Raw genomic sequence first — 17,792 nt, forward strand, 5'->3', positions numbered from 1 at the left:
AAGTAAAGGGTAATGATGAGATTAACCCATTGCAACGTGGAACTATAAAAAAATATGAGACAATGTTAAGAATTATGTACTTGATCATCTGCCTAGCCTAAAGCCAATTTGTTAAATTCTCAGTTTATCATCTACCAAAAGAATCAAAAGTATGGGCTAGCATTATATAAAACAAGGAATCTGTTTTTTTTTAATTCTACCATATCTCAATAAGAGTATATAGCAAATAAAATCAAAATACTGTAATTTACTTGATAATTCCATACTTGTTAGCTTAAATTATACCTAATGTACAAATATCTGAGCATATGAAATCCGTTTAGATTTGTGAAAATTCAAACATATTTTAACTTACTTAAAAGCATTAAAGGATATTAAATTAAAACAGTATATAATAAAAAATATAGCTGCATTTTCTTCCCTGTCACTGCTAAAGGAGAAATTCTGTTGTTTTAGCAATAATAGGGGACTTTCAATTGGAAAAACTGGTTTATAGACCTGGCTCTGCTATTAAGTACATGAGCATTCTTATACACCTAGCTGTGTTATCCCTTTGAAATTAAGATGGTTGAATTAAATTATCTCTAAAGATTTTTAAAATTTAATTTTCAAAGATTTTAAGTAAAAACAAAGGCAAATGACATTTACCAAATGGCAGATGGGGTTTTATTTTATTTTATAATTAAATGCACACTCCATACACAAAATCCAGTTAGTGCTTCCTTGCGCCAGTTATTCTTCTAGGCACTTTGTAAATACTGACTCACTTAAATTTTATTACAACCCAATAAGTTATATTTTACAGTTGGGGAGACTGCGGCACAGAGGTGTTAAAGGACTTGCCAAAGGCCATACCAGAGGTGTTGGGATTTGAATCTAGGTAGTTGGCTCTGGAGATTCTATGATCTTTTATTTCCTTTCCCAACATCTTGTGAAAATTTTAAGCATACAGAAAAGTTGGAGGAATTGAATACCCACCTACCTACCCACTGAGACTATACAAGCACTACTTTTCTATGGAGAATGAAATTAAATAACCACAGGTAGATCACCCGAGTAACTGTTGTATTTCCATGTACGGTGAAATCCTCCACCCGCCTCCCTATTACAGCATGAAGTGGGTGACGTGATGATAAAGAACTGAAAGTGTATTGCCAACATGACTTCAGAGTCAAACAGTAATAATAGAAAAAATCAATACAACCACTTGTGCCATGCTAATCCATATTTTACAGCACATTATAATTAAGGCATCATGTAGAGGCATCATTTCTCCATATAAAACCACACTGATGTTTTCTCAAAACTGACAAAGGAATATTGTCTGAATAGACAGATACGAAGTGGTTTTCACTGATACAGTGGTGGGTATAAACCAGAAAATGTATTAGCACAATAGGAATATACAAGCTTTATGCATTGTGCCACTGGGTTTTTCCTATTATAAAAAGCATATTTTAAAAATGTACTTTTATAGTCATTTGGCTATTCTACTATCCTACTAGATTAATAGATGTCTCATCTCTACTAAAGTAGATAGGAACTTTACGCTTAATGCTTTAGAAAGCCTATATATATATATATATATATAGATAGATAGATAGATAGATATATAGATATATAGATATATATATAGATATATATATATATATCTGGAATCAGAACATTTTCTTTAGAGCTCAGAATTTAATATATGCCTAATATAGTGCTCTAGTGATCTTTGATGCCATCATCCCTCATATATTCCTTGGGGTAGAACTTGAAATGGTTGTGGTTATGGAAAATGTATGTCAGTGTTCCTTAAGGAACTTAGTCTTAAGTCTTAAACTTCAACTATTATTATCTATAACAAACAAATATAACATTGAAGTCTTTTATTCAATATCCCTCATTTCATTTTCTCTTAATGTTCCTAATTACTATAAAAAATGTCAATGCATTCATTCATTTTTAAAGTCAATCTTTAAAAATAGATGGTCCATACATATGTAAACCCTGTTTTAGTATTTGGGCACATACACATAAAATATAAGGTCCAAACATCAGGCCCTACATATAATGCTTATGTGTACAATAATGAATAAACCCCAAACATCACTTACATAATGAGAGACCTAGCCCACTTCTCATGACTGCTGATAAGGGAGCTCCATGAAATATTCCAGCCCCATGGATCTGAGTATGGTTTACAGACCAGCAACAAAATTTTGGAGCTCACCCCATATGTATTGAACAGAAGCTGTGGGAGTGGGGATAGCGATTCTGATGCATGCTACAAAGACCCATTATTCTAGCCTGCACCATATGAATGGAAGCTAGTCTTGTCATTGCACTGGTTAGCCAATTTTAACCACTTCAGCCATAGTACTATTTCACTTCTTTTTTAAGCCACTGGAGATCACTTTGGTTATATTTTTAAAAAATGATTTTACTTCTGGATTATTATCCTATTATCTATCTCTATTATTTTATCCTTCCTATAGTCATTTATTTTAAAGGTGTCTTGAAATAGTACTATGTATAAGAGGGAGTGTGGGAGGCGGAGCCAACATGGCGGCGTGAGTAGGACAGTGGGAATCTCCTCCCAAAAACATATATACTTTTGAAAATACAACAAACACAACTAGCCCTAAAAGAGAGACCAGAAGACGCAGGACAGTGGCCAGACTGCAGCTACACCAGCGAGAACCCAGCGACTGGTGAAAGGGGTAAGATACAAGCCCCGGCCCGGCGGGACCCGAGCGCCCCTCCCCCCAGCTCCCGGCGGGAGAACAATAGGCAGAGCGGGAGGGAGACGGAGCCCAGGACTGCCGAACACCCAGCCCCAGCCATCCGGGCCAGAGCGCAGACACAGTATATGTCCAGGGGGCCCTGGATACTGGGAGAACAGGGGGTAAGACCTCAGAGCGGGTGCTGAAGCTGATGCCCCTGTGACAAAGAAAAGCGGGGGCTTTTTGAAAGTCTTAAAGGGACAGGGACTTAACAGCTTGACGGAAACAACACAGGTCACAGTACAGCAGCTGGAAATTACAGGGAAAACCGGGTGCACTAACCCCCTGGGCAACAGCTCTGAGACCCCTCACGGAGGCAAACAGTCAAGCAGCCCCCCCATCCATCACCCCACCGGGCGCTGCGAAAGCAGAGAAGCAGCCTGAGACAAATTCCGCCCACAGAAAGGGAAATTTCTCCCTCCCGGCCAGGCAAGACACAAAGACCCACTCTACACGCAATTACCCAACACAAGCCACTAGGGGTCGCAGTTGCCCCAGTAAAGAAAGGCCAGTAGTAAGTGAAAATTTTGGCCCTCCCAGCTGACAGTCAATAGCACCTGTCAACATGAAAAGGCAAAAAAATATGATTCAGACAAGACTAACCCAGACAGCTTCGGCATCTGCTACATCTTCCCCTGAGAAGGAATCTGGGGAGATAGATTTAGCCAGTCTACCTGAAAAAGAATTCAAAACAAAAGTCATAACCATGCTGATGGACTTGCAGAGAAATATGCAAGAACTAAGGAAGGAGAATTCAGAAATAAAACAAGCTCTGGAAGGACTTCAAAACAGAATGGACGAGATGCAAGAGACCATTAATGGACTAGAAAACAGAGAACAGGAACGCAGAGAAGCTGATGCAGAGAGAGATAAAAGGATCTCCAGGAATGAAAGAATTTTAAGAGAGCTGAGTGATCAATATAAAAGAAATAATATAAGAATCATAGGCATTCCAGAAGAAGTAGAGAGAGAAAAGGGGATAGAAAATGTCTTTGAAGAAATAATTGCTGAAAATTTCCCCAAACTAGGGGAAGAAATGGCCTCTCAGACCACAGAGGTACACAGAACTCCCATGACAAGGGATCCAAGGAGGGCAACACCAAGACACATAATAATTAAAATGGCAAAGATCAAAGACAAGGACAAAGTATTACAGGCAGCCAGAGAGAAAAAAAAGGTTACCTACAAAGGAAAACCCATCAGGCTATCATCAGACTTCTCAACAGAAACCCTACAGGCCAGAAGAGAATGGCAAGATATACTTAATGCAATGAAACAGAAGGGCCTCGAACCAAGACTACTGTATCCAGCACGAATATCATTTAAATATGAAGGAGGGATTAAACAATTCCCAGACAAGCAAAAGTTGAGGGAATTTGCCTCCCACAAACCACCTCTACAGGGCATCCTACAGGGACTGCTCTAGATGGGAGCACTCCTAAAAAGAGCACACAACAAAACACCCAACACATGAAGAAGGGAGGAGGAGGAATAAGAAGGGAGAGAAATAAAGAATCATCAGATTGTGTTTATAATAGCTCAACAAGCGAGTTAAGTTAGACAGTAAGACAGTAAAGAAGCTAACCCTAAACCTTTGGTAACCACAAACTTAAAGCCTGCAATGGCAATAAATTCATACCTTTCAATAATCACCCTAAATGTAAATGGACTGAATGCACCAATCAAAAGACACAGAGTAATAGAATGGATAAAAAAGCAAGATCCATCCATATGCTGCTTACAAGAGACTCACCTCAAACCCAAAGACGCGCACAGACTTAAAGTCAAGGGATGGAAAAAGATATTTCAAGCAAACAACAGAGAGAAGAAAGCAGGTGTTGCAATTCTGGTATCAGACAAAACAGACTTCAAAATAAAGAAAGTAACAAAAGACAAAGAAGGACATTACATAATGATAAAGGGCTCAGTCCATCAAGAGGATATAACCATTATAAATATATATGCACCCAATACAGGAGCACCAACATACCTGAAACAAATATTAACAGAACTAAAGGAGGAAATAGAATGCAATGCATTCATTCTAGGAGACTTCAACACACCACTCACTCCAAAGGACAGATCCACCAGACAGAAAATAAGTAAGGACACAGAGGCACTGAACAACACACTAGAACAGATGGACCTAATAGACATCTACAGAACTCTACATCCAAAAGCAACAGGATACACGTTCTTCTCAAGTGCACATGGAACATTCTCCAGAATAGACCACATACTAGGACACAAAAAGAGCCTCAGTAAATTCCAAAAGATTGAAATCCTACCAACCAACTTTTCAGACCACAAAGGCATTAAACTAGAAATAAACTGTTCAAAGAAAGCAAAAAGGCTCACAAACACATGGAGGCTAAACAACACGCTCCTAAATAATCAATGGATCAATGACCAAATCAAAATGGAGATCCAGCAATATATGGAAACAAATGACAACAACAACACTAAGCCCCAACTTCTGTGGGACGCAGCAAAAGCAGTCTTAAGAGGAAAGTATATAGCAATCCAAGCATATTTAAAAAAGGAAGAGCAATCCCAAATGAACGGTCTAATGTCACAACTATCAAAATTGGAAAAAGAAGAACAAATGAGGCCTAAGGTCAGCAGAAGGAGGGACATAATAAAGATCAGAGAAGAAATAAATAAAATTGAGAAGAATAAAACAATAGCAAAAATCAATGAAACCAAGAGCTGGTTCTTCGAGAAAATAAACAAAATAGATAAGCCTCTAGCCAGACTTATTAAGAGGAAAAGAGAGTCAACACAAATCAACAGTATCAGAAATGAGAAAGGAAAAATCACAACAGATCCCGCAGAAATACAAAGAATTATTAGAGACTACTATGAAAACCTATATGCTAACAAGCTGGGAAACCTAGGAGAAATGGACAACTTCCTAGAAAAATACAACCTTCCAAGACTGACCCAAAAAGAAACAGAAAATCTAAACAGACCAATTACCAGCAACGAAATTGAAGCGGTAATCAAAAAACTACCAAAGAACAAAACCCCCGGGCCAGATGGATTTACCTCGGAATTTTATCAGACATACAGGGAAGACATAATACCCATTCTCCTTAAAGTTTTCCAAGAAATAGAAGAGGAGGGGATACTCCCAAACTCATTCTATGAAGCTAACATCACCCTAATACCAAAACCAGGCAAAGACACCACCAAAAAAGAAAACTATAGACCAATATCCCTGATGAACGTAGACGCAAAAATACTCAACAAAATTTTAGCAAACCGAATTCAAAAATACATCAAAACCATCGTACACCATGACCAAGTGGGATTCATCCCAGGGATGCAAGGATGGCACAACATTCGAAAGTCCATCAATATCATCCACCACATCAACAAAAAGAAAGACAAAAACCACATGATCATCTCCATAGATGCTGAAAAAGCATTTGACAAAGTTCAACATCCATTCATGATAAAAACTCTCAGCAAAATGGGAATAGAGGGCAAGTACCTCAACATAATAAAGGCCATCTATGAAAAACCCACAGCCAACATTATATTGAATAGCGAGAAGCTGAAAGCATTTCCGCTGAGATCGGGAACTAGACAGGGATGCCCACTCTCCCCACTGTTATTTAACATTGTACTAGAGGTCCTAGCCACGGCAATCAGACAAAACAAAAAAATACAAGGAATCCAGATTGGCAAAGAAGAAGTCAAACTGTCACTATTTGCAGATGACATGATACTGTACATAAAAAACCCTAAAGACTCCACCCCAGAACTACTAGAACTGATATCAGAATACAGCAAAGTTGCAGGATACAAAATCAACACACAGAAATCTGTGGCTTTCCTATATACCAACAATGAACCAACAGAAAGAGAAATCAGGAAAACAACACCATTCACAATTGCATCAAAAAAAATAAAATACCTAGGAATAAACCTAACCAAAGAAGTGAAAGACTTATATTCTGAAAACTACAAGTCACTCTTAAAAGAAATTAAAGGGGACACTAACAGATGGAAACGCATCCCATGCTCATGGCTAGGAAGAATTAATATCGTCAAAATGGCCATCCTGCCCAAAGCAATATACAGATTTGATGCAATCCCTATGAAACTACCAGCAACATTCTTCAATGAACTGGATCAAATAATTCAAAAATTCATATGGAACCACCAAAGACCCCGAATAGCCAAAGCAATCCTGAGAAAGAAGAATAAAGTAGGGGGGATCTCACTCCCCAACTTCAAGCTCTATTATAAAGCCATAGTAATCAAGACAATTTGGTACTGGCACAAGAACAGAGCCACAGACCAATGGAACAGACTAGAGAATCCAGACATTAACTCAGACATATATGGTCAATTAATATTTGATAAAGGAGCCATGGACATACAATGGCGAAATGACAGTCTCTTCAACAGATGGTGCTGGCAAAACTGGACAGCTACATGTAGGAGAATGAAACTGGACCATCGTCTAACCCCATATACAAAAGTAAACTCAAAATGGATCAAAGACCTGAATGTAAGTCATGAAACCATTAAACTCTTGGAAGAAAACATAGGCACAAACCTCTTAGACATAAACATGAGTGACCTCTTCTTGAACATATCTCCCCGGGCAAGGAAAACAACAGCAAAAATGAACAAGTGGGACTATATTAAGCTGAAAAGCTTCTGTACAGCAAAAGACACCATCAATAGAACAAAAAGAAACCCTACAGTATGGGAGAATATCTTTGAAAATGACACATCCGATAAAGGCTTGACGTCCAGAATATATAAAGAGCTCACATGCCTCAACAAACAAAAAACAAATAACCCAATTAAAAAATGGGCAAAGGAACTGAACAGACGGTTCTCCAAAAAAGAAATACAGATGGCCAACAGCCACATGAAAAGATGCTCCACATCGCTAATTATCAGAGAAATGCAAATTAAAACTACAATGAGGTATCACCTCACACCAGTAAGGATGGCTGCCATCCAAAAGACAAACAACAACAAATGTTGGCGAGGCTGTGGAGAAAGGGGAACCCTCCTACACTGCTGGTGGGAATGTAAACTTGTTCAACCATTGTGGAAAGCAGTATGGAGGTACATCAAAATGCTCAAAACAGACTTACCATTTGACCCAGGAATTGCACTCCTAGGAATTTACCCTAAGAATGCAGCAATCAAGTATGAGAAAGATCAGTGCACCCCTATGTTTATCGCAGCACTATTTACAATAGCCAAGAATTGGAAGCAACCTAAATGTCCATCGATAGATGAATGGATAAAGAAGATGTGGTACATATACACAATGGAATACTACTCAGCCATAAGAAAAGGGCAAATCCAACCATTTGCAGCAACATGGATGGAGCTGGAGGGTATTTTGCTCAGTGAAACAAGCCAAGCAGAGAAAGAGAAATACCAAATGATTTCACTCATCTGTGGAATATAAGAACAAAGGAAAAACTGAAGGAACAAAACAGCAGCAGAATCACAGAACTCAAGAATGGACTAACAGGTACCAAAGGGAAAGGGACTGGGGAGGATGGGTGGGTAGGGAGGGATAAGGGGGGGAGAAGTAGGGGTTTATTAAGATTAGCATCCATAGCGGGGTGGGAGAAAGGGGAGGGCTGTACAACACAGAGAAGACAAGTAGTGATTCTACAACAGGTTGCTACGCTGATGGACAGTGAGTGTAAAGGAGTATATAGGGGGGACCTGGTATAGGGGAGAGCCTAGTAAACAAAGTATTCGTAAGTATTCGTCATGTAAGTGTAGATTAATGATTAAAAAAAAAAAAATGCAGTTCCTATGTGGTGACCTCTAATGAGTTCTACACAATGATATAAAGGACATATAAAAGTGTAGGCAAAGGGTCTGTTTGTGTTTATACAGAGGATCAAAGCCTAATTTGGCTACCCCGAAAATGAACTAAGAAACGATATGAAAGAGAACTTCCAACATCAGCACTCTCGGGAAGACTCATGCCAGAAGATGATCATCAAAAAACCCCAACAAAGATCCACGCACTGCTACAGCTGTAGATGCACTCATCCCACCAGCTCCTGGACTTGCCATGGGAATGAAGGAGATATCTAAGCTGGCCTGTGCATACAGTAAAACAAAAAATTTGACTGGATCTATACTGTTGGAACTCAACCAAGAATTAGGAGAAGTGCAAATTGTAGCGCTCCAAAATCTTACAACTACAGACTATTTATTGTTAAAAGAACATATGGGATGTGAACAGTGCCCAGGAATGGGTTGTTTTAATTTGTCTGATTTTTCTCAAACTATTCAAATTCAGTTAGATAATAACCATCATATCATTGATAAGTTTTCACAAATGCCTAGGGTGCCTAACTGGTTTTCTTGGTTTCACTGGAGATGGCTGGTAATTACAGGTATGCTTTGGTTATGTAACTATACTCCTATTATGTTAATGTGTGTGTGCAATTTAAGTAGTAGCTTAAAATCTATACATGCTGAAGTTACTCTACAAGAAGATATGTCAAAGAAATAATCAATCTTCCCATGTTTTCTCCCGCCTGCTACTTCTATAGCTTTTCTTCTTCCTTCCTAATTACAACGAATTCTTAAATAGAATTCGTGCCTCATATCAAATTTACCGAGTATCATAACTCCTCCAAGTGGTAAAGATACCTCAAGACAAATGCTGGGCATAGAAGCCACAGGGCATAAATATGCAAAGAAATAAAAAGCTAACCATTTCAAACAATAAGGCTTCTCTCTCACTTACCAACTTAACATTTATTTCCCTGTATGGCCCCGGAAGATGACTGGTTAGCCAGAGACGGGTAAGATTCCTCAAGGGAGGAACAACCTAAGACAGGCACAGTCGCAGGGGGGTCATCAGGTGAGAAATTGGGGATCAACAGAGGTGAGGCTTAGAACCTCACCCTCCCTGTTCTGAGAGAAATCTTCTGCATATGTGGATGTTTTATTGCCCTTGTCTAGCTTGGATTAACACATAGTCTACGGGCACACACCTGATCATCTACATTTGCTCTCTTACAACACTAAACTATGTTTTCTACCTTTATGTTGTATCTACCTACCACTTCAGCATTTTATTAAAAATAATAAAGAGAGAAATGTGGTATCCACATATAAATCAAGTATAAAAATCAAATGTGTATTCATATTTGAACTGACTGTTTATAGTTCATAATGCATGAGCAAAACTAAAAGTTTCTGTGATGACTGCCCTTGTACTGTTCACCATGTAACTTAGTCACTATGTAAGAATTTCTTCTCCATGTAAGAACTTGTTCGTTATGCTTCAGAAGATTGGAGACTGATGAAAATTAGGCTTGGGGTGGATTAATGATTCTGCATTGAGCATTGACTCCCCTATACAGAATTTTATTGTTGTTAACAACCATTTGATCAATAAATATGAGAGATGCCCTAACAACAACAACCAAGAAAAAGTACACACTTCCAATTGTAAAATAAATAAGCAACCGGGATGTAATGTATAGCATAAGGAATATAGTCAAAATATTGTAACAACTTGGTATGGTGATAGCTGGTACTTAGAATTATCATGTATATAAATGTTGAATCACTGTGTTGTACACCTGAAACTAATGTAATGTAATACTGTGTGTCAACTACCCTTCAATAAAAAATAATTATCTAAAAAAAAAAAAAAAAAAAAAAAAGAGGGAGTGTGTTATTATATACCAACTTAGAGAAAATGGTTAGTTCATTTTTTCCCATTTCTTCTCCTCTTCCCCAATAACTATATGAAGATTTTCCAAATTTGAGTTTCCTTCTCCAGCTTTCCTTATATTTCTGTCACTGACTTTTTTTTGTAGTAAAATACCTAACCTCTTTATTTTTTATTTATTTATTTTTTTGGTCTAAAACACATGTAAAACTATAGTTTTTCCCCTTAGAATGGCTTTTGCAATTATACTGTGTTATCATTATCACTATGTTATAAGTAACTGACTGTAAATTTTTTCTCTTTGATTCAATGTTTAAGTTTAATAATAATTTTGTCATTTAAGCTTTACCTGCAATTTGTAGTTGTGTGTTTCTGTGCTAAAACAAGGTGGCTTGTACAATTTTTAGGTTTCTAAATATTAAAATCTACTGATGATTTCTTTGTTGTACAGTATGCCATTTATAATTAAGAACTAGTGGTTACAACTGTGTCAATACGGGGAATTTACATCTTTGAGATTTTATTTCAAGTTAAAAAAATAATAGTATCCTTTAACTAAAAGCATTTCTTGTAAAAAAAATTTAGGTGAGCTAGTAGATATGAAAACTGCAAAAAATTTATGAAATCCTAGATATTTTTTCCATTTCATGAAAGCTATTACACTTTGAGATGCCCAAACATTGCAATATATACCCTTGTAATGTATCATATCATTTAAATTTACTTGTTCTATGATTTGTTCAGTCGTAGCTCTGTACCAGTTTCTGTTTTAGGCATCAATATTATAACTATGAATAAGAAACTAATCTTGCCATTAAGGCGCCTTTAGCTTAGTGAAAAGTATAGCAATTGATGTAAAATGCGGAACAATCTTAAACAATTTATTAAACATTCTCTCTGCCTCAGTTCCTTTATCTCTAGAATTATAATTATAATTTATGGGTGCTATAAAAGTGCTGTGTAAATCAACATGTTCAGCCCTCCCTAGCAAAGGGTCAGCACAGGCAGGTCAATCAAATGAAGTCATTCAGATGTTGTTCTAGGATTTGGATCCTGAGCAATAATACAAAGAGAAAAACAATAACAAAGTTGAGAGCCCATTCATTCCATTGGCCACGTCTTCCCTGAGAAAAATGCTGATTGTGTTTTCCTCTACACCTTTCACTCCATTTTGGCTGTTATCCTCTTTGGTATCTGGCTAAGATCGCCATAGTTTCTGGGAAGCCCTGCTAATTTTTCAATACATTTTTTTTCTGTATAAATCATCAAGAATCAGCTTCTGTTATGTGTACCTTAAGAATCCTAGCTAATAAGGAATCCTGAAAAATGAAGTCTTACTTCAACTTCAAGGAAAATAACTCTGAAAGAGGAATCAGAAGCTTAGGACTGAAATCCTAGAGTGTTTATAGCTTACTGGACAAATTGTCAATCTTGCTGAGCCTTGATTTCCTCATCTGCAAAGAGTGGGGGTGGCTGAGGATGCTATCAGTCATACGTAGCCCTAGGAACTATTTGTTAGAATGCTATGGTTGGTCTCTCCCTATCTCCCACCTCCCTGTATAGCTCCAGAGGGGTATACAACCCACAGAACAGAAGTTGTCTAAAATGGGTCTCCAGAACATTTTGAACTGCAGCTCAAATGCCCTTTCATCCATGATATTCTGAGCTGGAAGAAACATCACTGCATTTTCATTAGCCACTCTCAAGACTTTGTGCCATGTTTCCTTACTTATACCCCCACCTCCCCCTGACTCATTTCTGCCTTATCTCTAACATAAGACCATAATTACATTGAGGTACCATCCATATTTGATTTATCTCCAAGATTAAGATCATTTTCAAGATCTATAACAGTACCAATAATCAGTGACTACTCAATCTATCCACACCAATCTTTCAGAGAGGGTTATTCTTACCTATACACCCTGTGGACAGTAAATGACTATATGTAGCTACAAGGAAGGCCCCAAGGAAAGGTTATGAAAAGTTCTGTATATGTTCTAGTGGGAGTGAGAGAACAAAGATCAAACAGACTTATATCCCAATAATTCTATTTAACAAAGAATGATGTGGGTACACTATTGTAAGATCTATCAAATCAATGGTGAAAACACTCCTAGAAAATACTCTTTTGTGTTTGTAAACACTTCTGACTGATCCCACATTCCAGCCACTTAGGATATGCTACACTGAATATGAGTAAAAAAGAAAGAAAGAAACAGACAACCAAAACAAAAAATAAAGAAAAACCAGACCAAACATTTTCATTCAGGTGCATAGGTGAAATTCATTCTTATTGCATCCCATTACTAGATTCTTTGACAGAAATTGTTTGGCACATGGAACTTCTTTCATTTTCATCTAAACTTACAGCCAATTTGAGGGATGGTTTAATTGAGCATCTCCTACTGGAGGGGAAACTAATAAGTAAATTGAAGAGAATTCTTGGAATTGATCCATATAGATTATAAAATCCATTCTCCCTGTGTTTTTTTTTTTGTTTTTTGTTTTTTGTTTTTGCTGAGGGAATTTATTTTAACTCTTATCTCAGTGAATCAAATGAAAGGCTAATTTCAAACCAACTTATAAACAAATATTTCTGCAAGGCAGAAATCTATCAAGAATCTTTTCTTCTAGGAATATAAAAAGAAGTAGAATAAATCCAGGAAGAGGTCAAAGAGCCTTTGAGAGTCAACATTTTTACATTGTTGGAAATGATGAAAACCTCTGGATTTCACATTTGATTGCAATCCAAATCGTGCATTTGTTGGTCACTCAACAAGAATGACACTGTGACTCAAAAACCTGGTTTTCCTGCCACATGTCTGCCACTAACTGGCTCTGTAACCTTAGGTAAGGCTCTTAATCACTCTGGATCTGCATTAGTATTTCTAGGATGAGAGAATTCAGTATGATGCTTTTATAGTTATTTCATCTCTAATTTTATGTTTGAAAATAATTATCTCATATGGACCTTGTAAATGTAATGGATTTCACATGGGCACTAGATGTCTGGTTTAAGAGTTGCACTGGCTTACGGCACCAGCTTTACTTCTCCTTGTGTCTTTCTGTGGCTTAGTAGCAAAGTTCATGAAGGAGGAATGGCTGAAGTAGGCAGAAGGACAGGTTCAAACTCAGAAAGTCTCAGAGGGATAGACAGCTTGCCAGTCCATCTGTCTGGTGCAGCACTATGAGAGAAGGAATCATCTGCTTCATTAACTCATTCAGCAGCAGAAGTCTGCATGGATGCTCTGAATTTGTGCAGAGACTCAACTGTGTAACCCCAACAATGTCCAAAATGCCAATAATCAATATATTACCTGAAGAATCAGTCCCATAAGGCCAACTCATGTAATAAGTAACATCCTTAGGCAACAAATGTGATTCAGTCTAAGTCTGACCCAAGAAGACAAACTGGTGAAATTCCTGAATTTACATATTGCTGACCTCCACTCCAAATTGGCCCAAACCCAGTAGATAAGACTGCCTGAAATTTACCTGAAGCCTACTGTTCTAGCCTTGTGGACACTTGCCCTCCCTCCCTCCCCCTGCTTTGGAGCAAGCAGGAACTGATTATAAGGGCAATTGAGTTATTCTCCAAATGTCAGTTCCAGATAAATACCAAAACCAACCACAGAGAATTAGGTGTAAATCCATTCTCAATTTATACCTGACTTTTACGAGTTCAAGTGGGTTGTACTTGGAAATGTCAGGTAGAATTCTTTTATGAAACTGCACATGACTTTTGGGGGCACAGATCTAGTCTGAAATGATAGTTGATAATCCAGATGCAACATTCAGAGAAGAGCTGAGTGAAAAGTCAACTGTGCAGGAGACAGAGCACAATATATGAAACCAGTACAAAACACACAAGAGATGTCTTCCCACAAATTAACAGTGATGGAAATCTCCACTCCAAAGCCCTCCTAAAAAGTCTGAGACCTTGGAAAACTAAAGGTATAACCCAGAGAGTATATTTTAGGGTTGGGCAATTAGATCTGGTGAGATTTAAAAAGATCATCATCAGATTCTTCCAACCGTGAAGTCATTCCTTCAGCCATAAGCTAAACACTTGGGTCAGGGATGCTAACAATTCCAGGCTCCTAAAAATATGATAGCAGAAATGGCTATCTTTCATATGTTTGCTTTTTATATCTGAAGAGAATGCTAAAACACCATGATCAATAGATATGAGACCATGAGTAATTTCAATTCTTAATATTATTTGAAACATATACTCTAGCTGTTGTGACTTGGAAATGTATGTAGACAGCTGATTGGAAAAGCAGACAGCAGTCAAACCTCACTAAAAAAAAAAGTCATCACCACAGAGAACAGCCTCCTATCTGTAAAGTGAGTAGAGGACTAAATGCTTGTTCTGTGGTCACTTCTAGGTCTAGACTCTAGGAACATTGCCTGGTCAATAGAAACCAGTTAATCTCTAAAAGAGAAATGCTCAACATAAAGGGGTTTGCATACTTTGCAAAATTTCAGATTCAGGAACGGCAACAGGCTTACCCAGACCCCAAACATAGAATGGGGAAGGGAAAAGGAAGAGCAAATTGAACATGTAGATATTTCCTATGTACTGGCCTTATGTGTAAGTTTATCCAATTTTCCCAAGCCATGAACTTTGCAAATATGGAATAGTAAAGTATGGATTCTCTAACTTACCATGAAATAGTACATCCCCTTAGATCAGCTCCTCCTGCCTGTCTCCATCCATGATGATTCCTGCCATATTTGAGCATCTACACCAGTTACTGTCTGGATTAGTCATGACCTTTTCATTTACAAGTGTTAACTTTATGTGTCAGCTCGGCTAAGCTTCAGGACCCAGTTGTTTGGTCAAACATCAATCTAGACAGATGTTGCTGCAAGGTTTTTTTAGATGCACTTAACACTTAAATCAGTAGACTCTGAGGAAAGTAGATTACCCTCCACAACATGGACAGGCCTCACCTAATCACTTGAAGGCTTTAGGAGGAAAAAGACTGAAATTACCAAGAAGGAATTCTCCCTCCAGACTGCCTTCAGACTCAAGACTGCAACGTCAACTCTTCCGGTGGGCTCCAGCATGATGGCCTGCCTTACAGAATTCAGATTTGTCTGTCCCCATAATTGCATAAGCCAGTTTCCTAAAATAAGTATCTTCCTCTCTGTATATGCATGAAGAGAATGTATTCTTATTGTTTCTGCTCTGGAAGATCCTGAGTAACACAAGTGTCAGAGAATTGACCTAAAAGTGGCTTAAGAGGAAAAAAAAAAGGTCTTCTGTTTGACATAATTACATAATTGCAAAATCTAAGCTCTATTGTTTTTTGTTGTCTGTGTTTTCAGGTGGGCTGTCCTTTGTGGTCAATAACAACCAGGAATTACATTTTACTGCCTCAAACAGTATAAAGAGTAGGCACTTTTCCCTCCATGCAGAGTCAGCCAGAATTTGATGATGGAGTTTGAGCAGTCAAATCTGGGGTCTCTTAAACTGTCTGGGGTGGAGGGGGATGCTCAGAAGAACCACAGTGGACTGAAAATAGGACAAGTATAATTCTCCATAGGAAAATTAAAATGCTATCACAAAAGCAGACAAACTAGACAAGGGGCAATCATACTACAGATGTGCCTTACACAGACCAGAGCACTTAGGTATTACTTAATATTGTAGACTATCTTTTCATGAGAACATGCATTATCTTCTTAAATAAATTATAAAGTTTTTGAACAGACAATTTCTTAATAGCTTGCTATATTTTCTATTTTAACTAGTACTGGGAATTTAGAATTCCCAGTTATCTCTTCTTAACCCAGGTCTAGATGTATGAACTCAAACACCATTCACAGATGGTGCACAGTGACCTTTGAGGTGAATGATATATAAAATTGAGTGAATAGTAGATTTTTTAAAAATTCACAAACCTCCTTTTGTAAATATTCACAGAGATTATACAATATTGCTTAGTCCACTCATAGCAATTATTTACCTAAATGGCTATCTTAAGGTGGAAAGCATCAAATAACGTTTGATTTCTGGAATGCAAATAATCCATGAGACCCTACACTTTTTTTGAAATAGATGAAAAATGTCCCCTCTAATATCAATAGCGTAACAAGAATCAAATATGCTGTTTTATTTTGTGAAAGAAACAATGAACAATGAATCCCAAAATGGCAAAGCTCCATATTAAGGCACTTGAAACAACTTGCTATTGACTTATAAGAATACCTTTCATCACACGCACTACTTAAAACTCTGTTTATTATAATACCTCAGGTCATTATGATCATTAATGCTGATTATTTATGATCCCTTGAAAAGCTAATGCATTGGCTAAAGACTTTGACCACAGAGAAGTAATTCTAATTTACAAAAAGAGAATTGTGGCAGAACTTAATAATTAAAAATCAGAATATATCTTTGTACACACATATATACACACACATGCACACATATATACATATATCTCATGATCCTTATTTTCTGCCATTCCTCAAAATACCTATAGTGTCTCTAGAACTCCCACTTGCCAAATTCATCTTATACCTAAATACAATAGCTCTTGGTGTCTCGCTTCCTATCTTTCTCCTCCACTTGACATTTGGTGGTCATTTCAGACTCAACTCTGGTGACATTTACTATAAAAACAATTCCCAAAAATCTAGATTGGACGGAACTAGCCTCCTGAGTGCTCCTGAAGTATCCCTCATCTCTGAAATGATTTTCAGTATCAAAATGAAATTGTCTGACAAAATGATTGTTTCCCCTCTGCCATGGGGGTTATGCCCTGTTCAACCTTTCTAAGACACTGCCTTACCTCTGCAATGTCTCTTCATCACATGTCTATCACAAGCCCTGTACAAAATAAACTGAGGAGAAAGTGTGTGTGGAACTGACAACAAATATTTAAGGAAAAGTGAACAGCAGTATGGAAACCAACTCCTTTGAGAAAAAAAATGAACTCTGGATACTTAGTCTGAGAAGTTAAGACTTAGGGGGATAGAGTGCATGGTAAGAATCTTCAACCCTGACAGAGGTGTTGTATGTAAGAATAGTTTACTTGATTCTGGAGGCTTCAGAGGCAGCAAGTAGGGCTGACCAGAAGAAGCTGCAGGGAGGCAGTGTAAAGCTTACCATCACTTGGGACTGCCTACAGGCAGTTTCAGAACTCTAAATAATACATTTCTCATACACAATTAGAAGAACTAAAACAGGCAATGATTGAGCCTTTCTCTGTGGTCCTCTGTAAAATATTCTGGTACTGGAAAAAGAGCTACAGCAGGACAGGACCACTGTTGCCCATGCCTAGTGCACAGTAGGTAATCAATGGATGTGG

At 37.7% G+C, this 17,792-nt stretch overlaps 2 protein-coding genes across 5 annotated transcripts in view; both read right to left on the reverse strand.

Moving 5' to 3' along the window:
• The window catches only part of CNTN4 (contactin 4), a 979,742-nt gene that overhangs the window by 347,198 nt on the left and 614,752 nt on the right, over positions 1-17,792 (reverse strand). The gene's annotated exons all lie outside the window — the stretch shown is intronic.
• The window catches only part of LOC118908579 (EF-hand domain-containing family member C2-like), a 32,416-nt gene that overhangs the window by 2,900 nt on the left and 11,724 nt on the right, over positions 1-17,792 (reverse strand). The gene's annotated exons all lie outside the window — the stretch shown is intronic.

Source organism: Manis pentadactyla, chromosome 1, assembly GCF_030020395.1.
Source record: "Manis pentadactyla isolate mManPen7 chromosome 1, mManPen7.hap1, whole genome shotgun sequence".
NCBI classification, from domain to species: Eukaryota; Metazoa; Chordata; class Mammalia; order Pholidota; family Manidae; genus Manis; species Manis pentadactyla.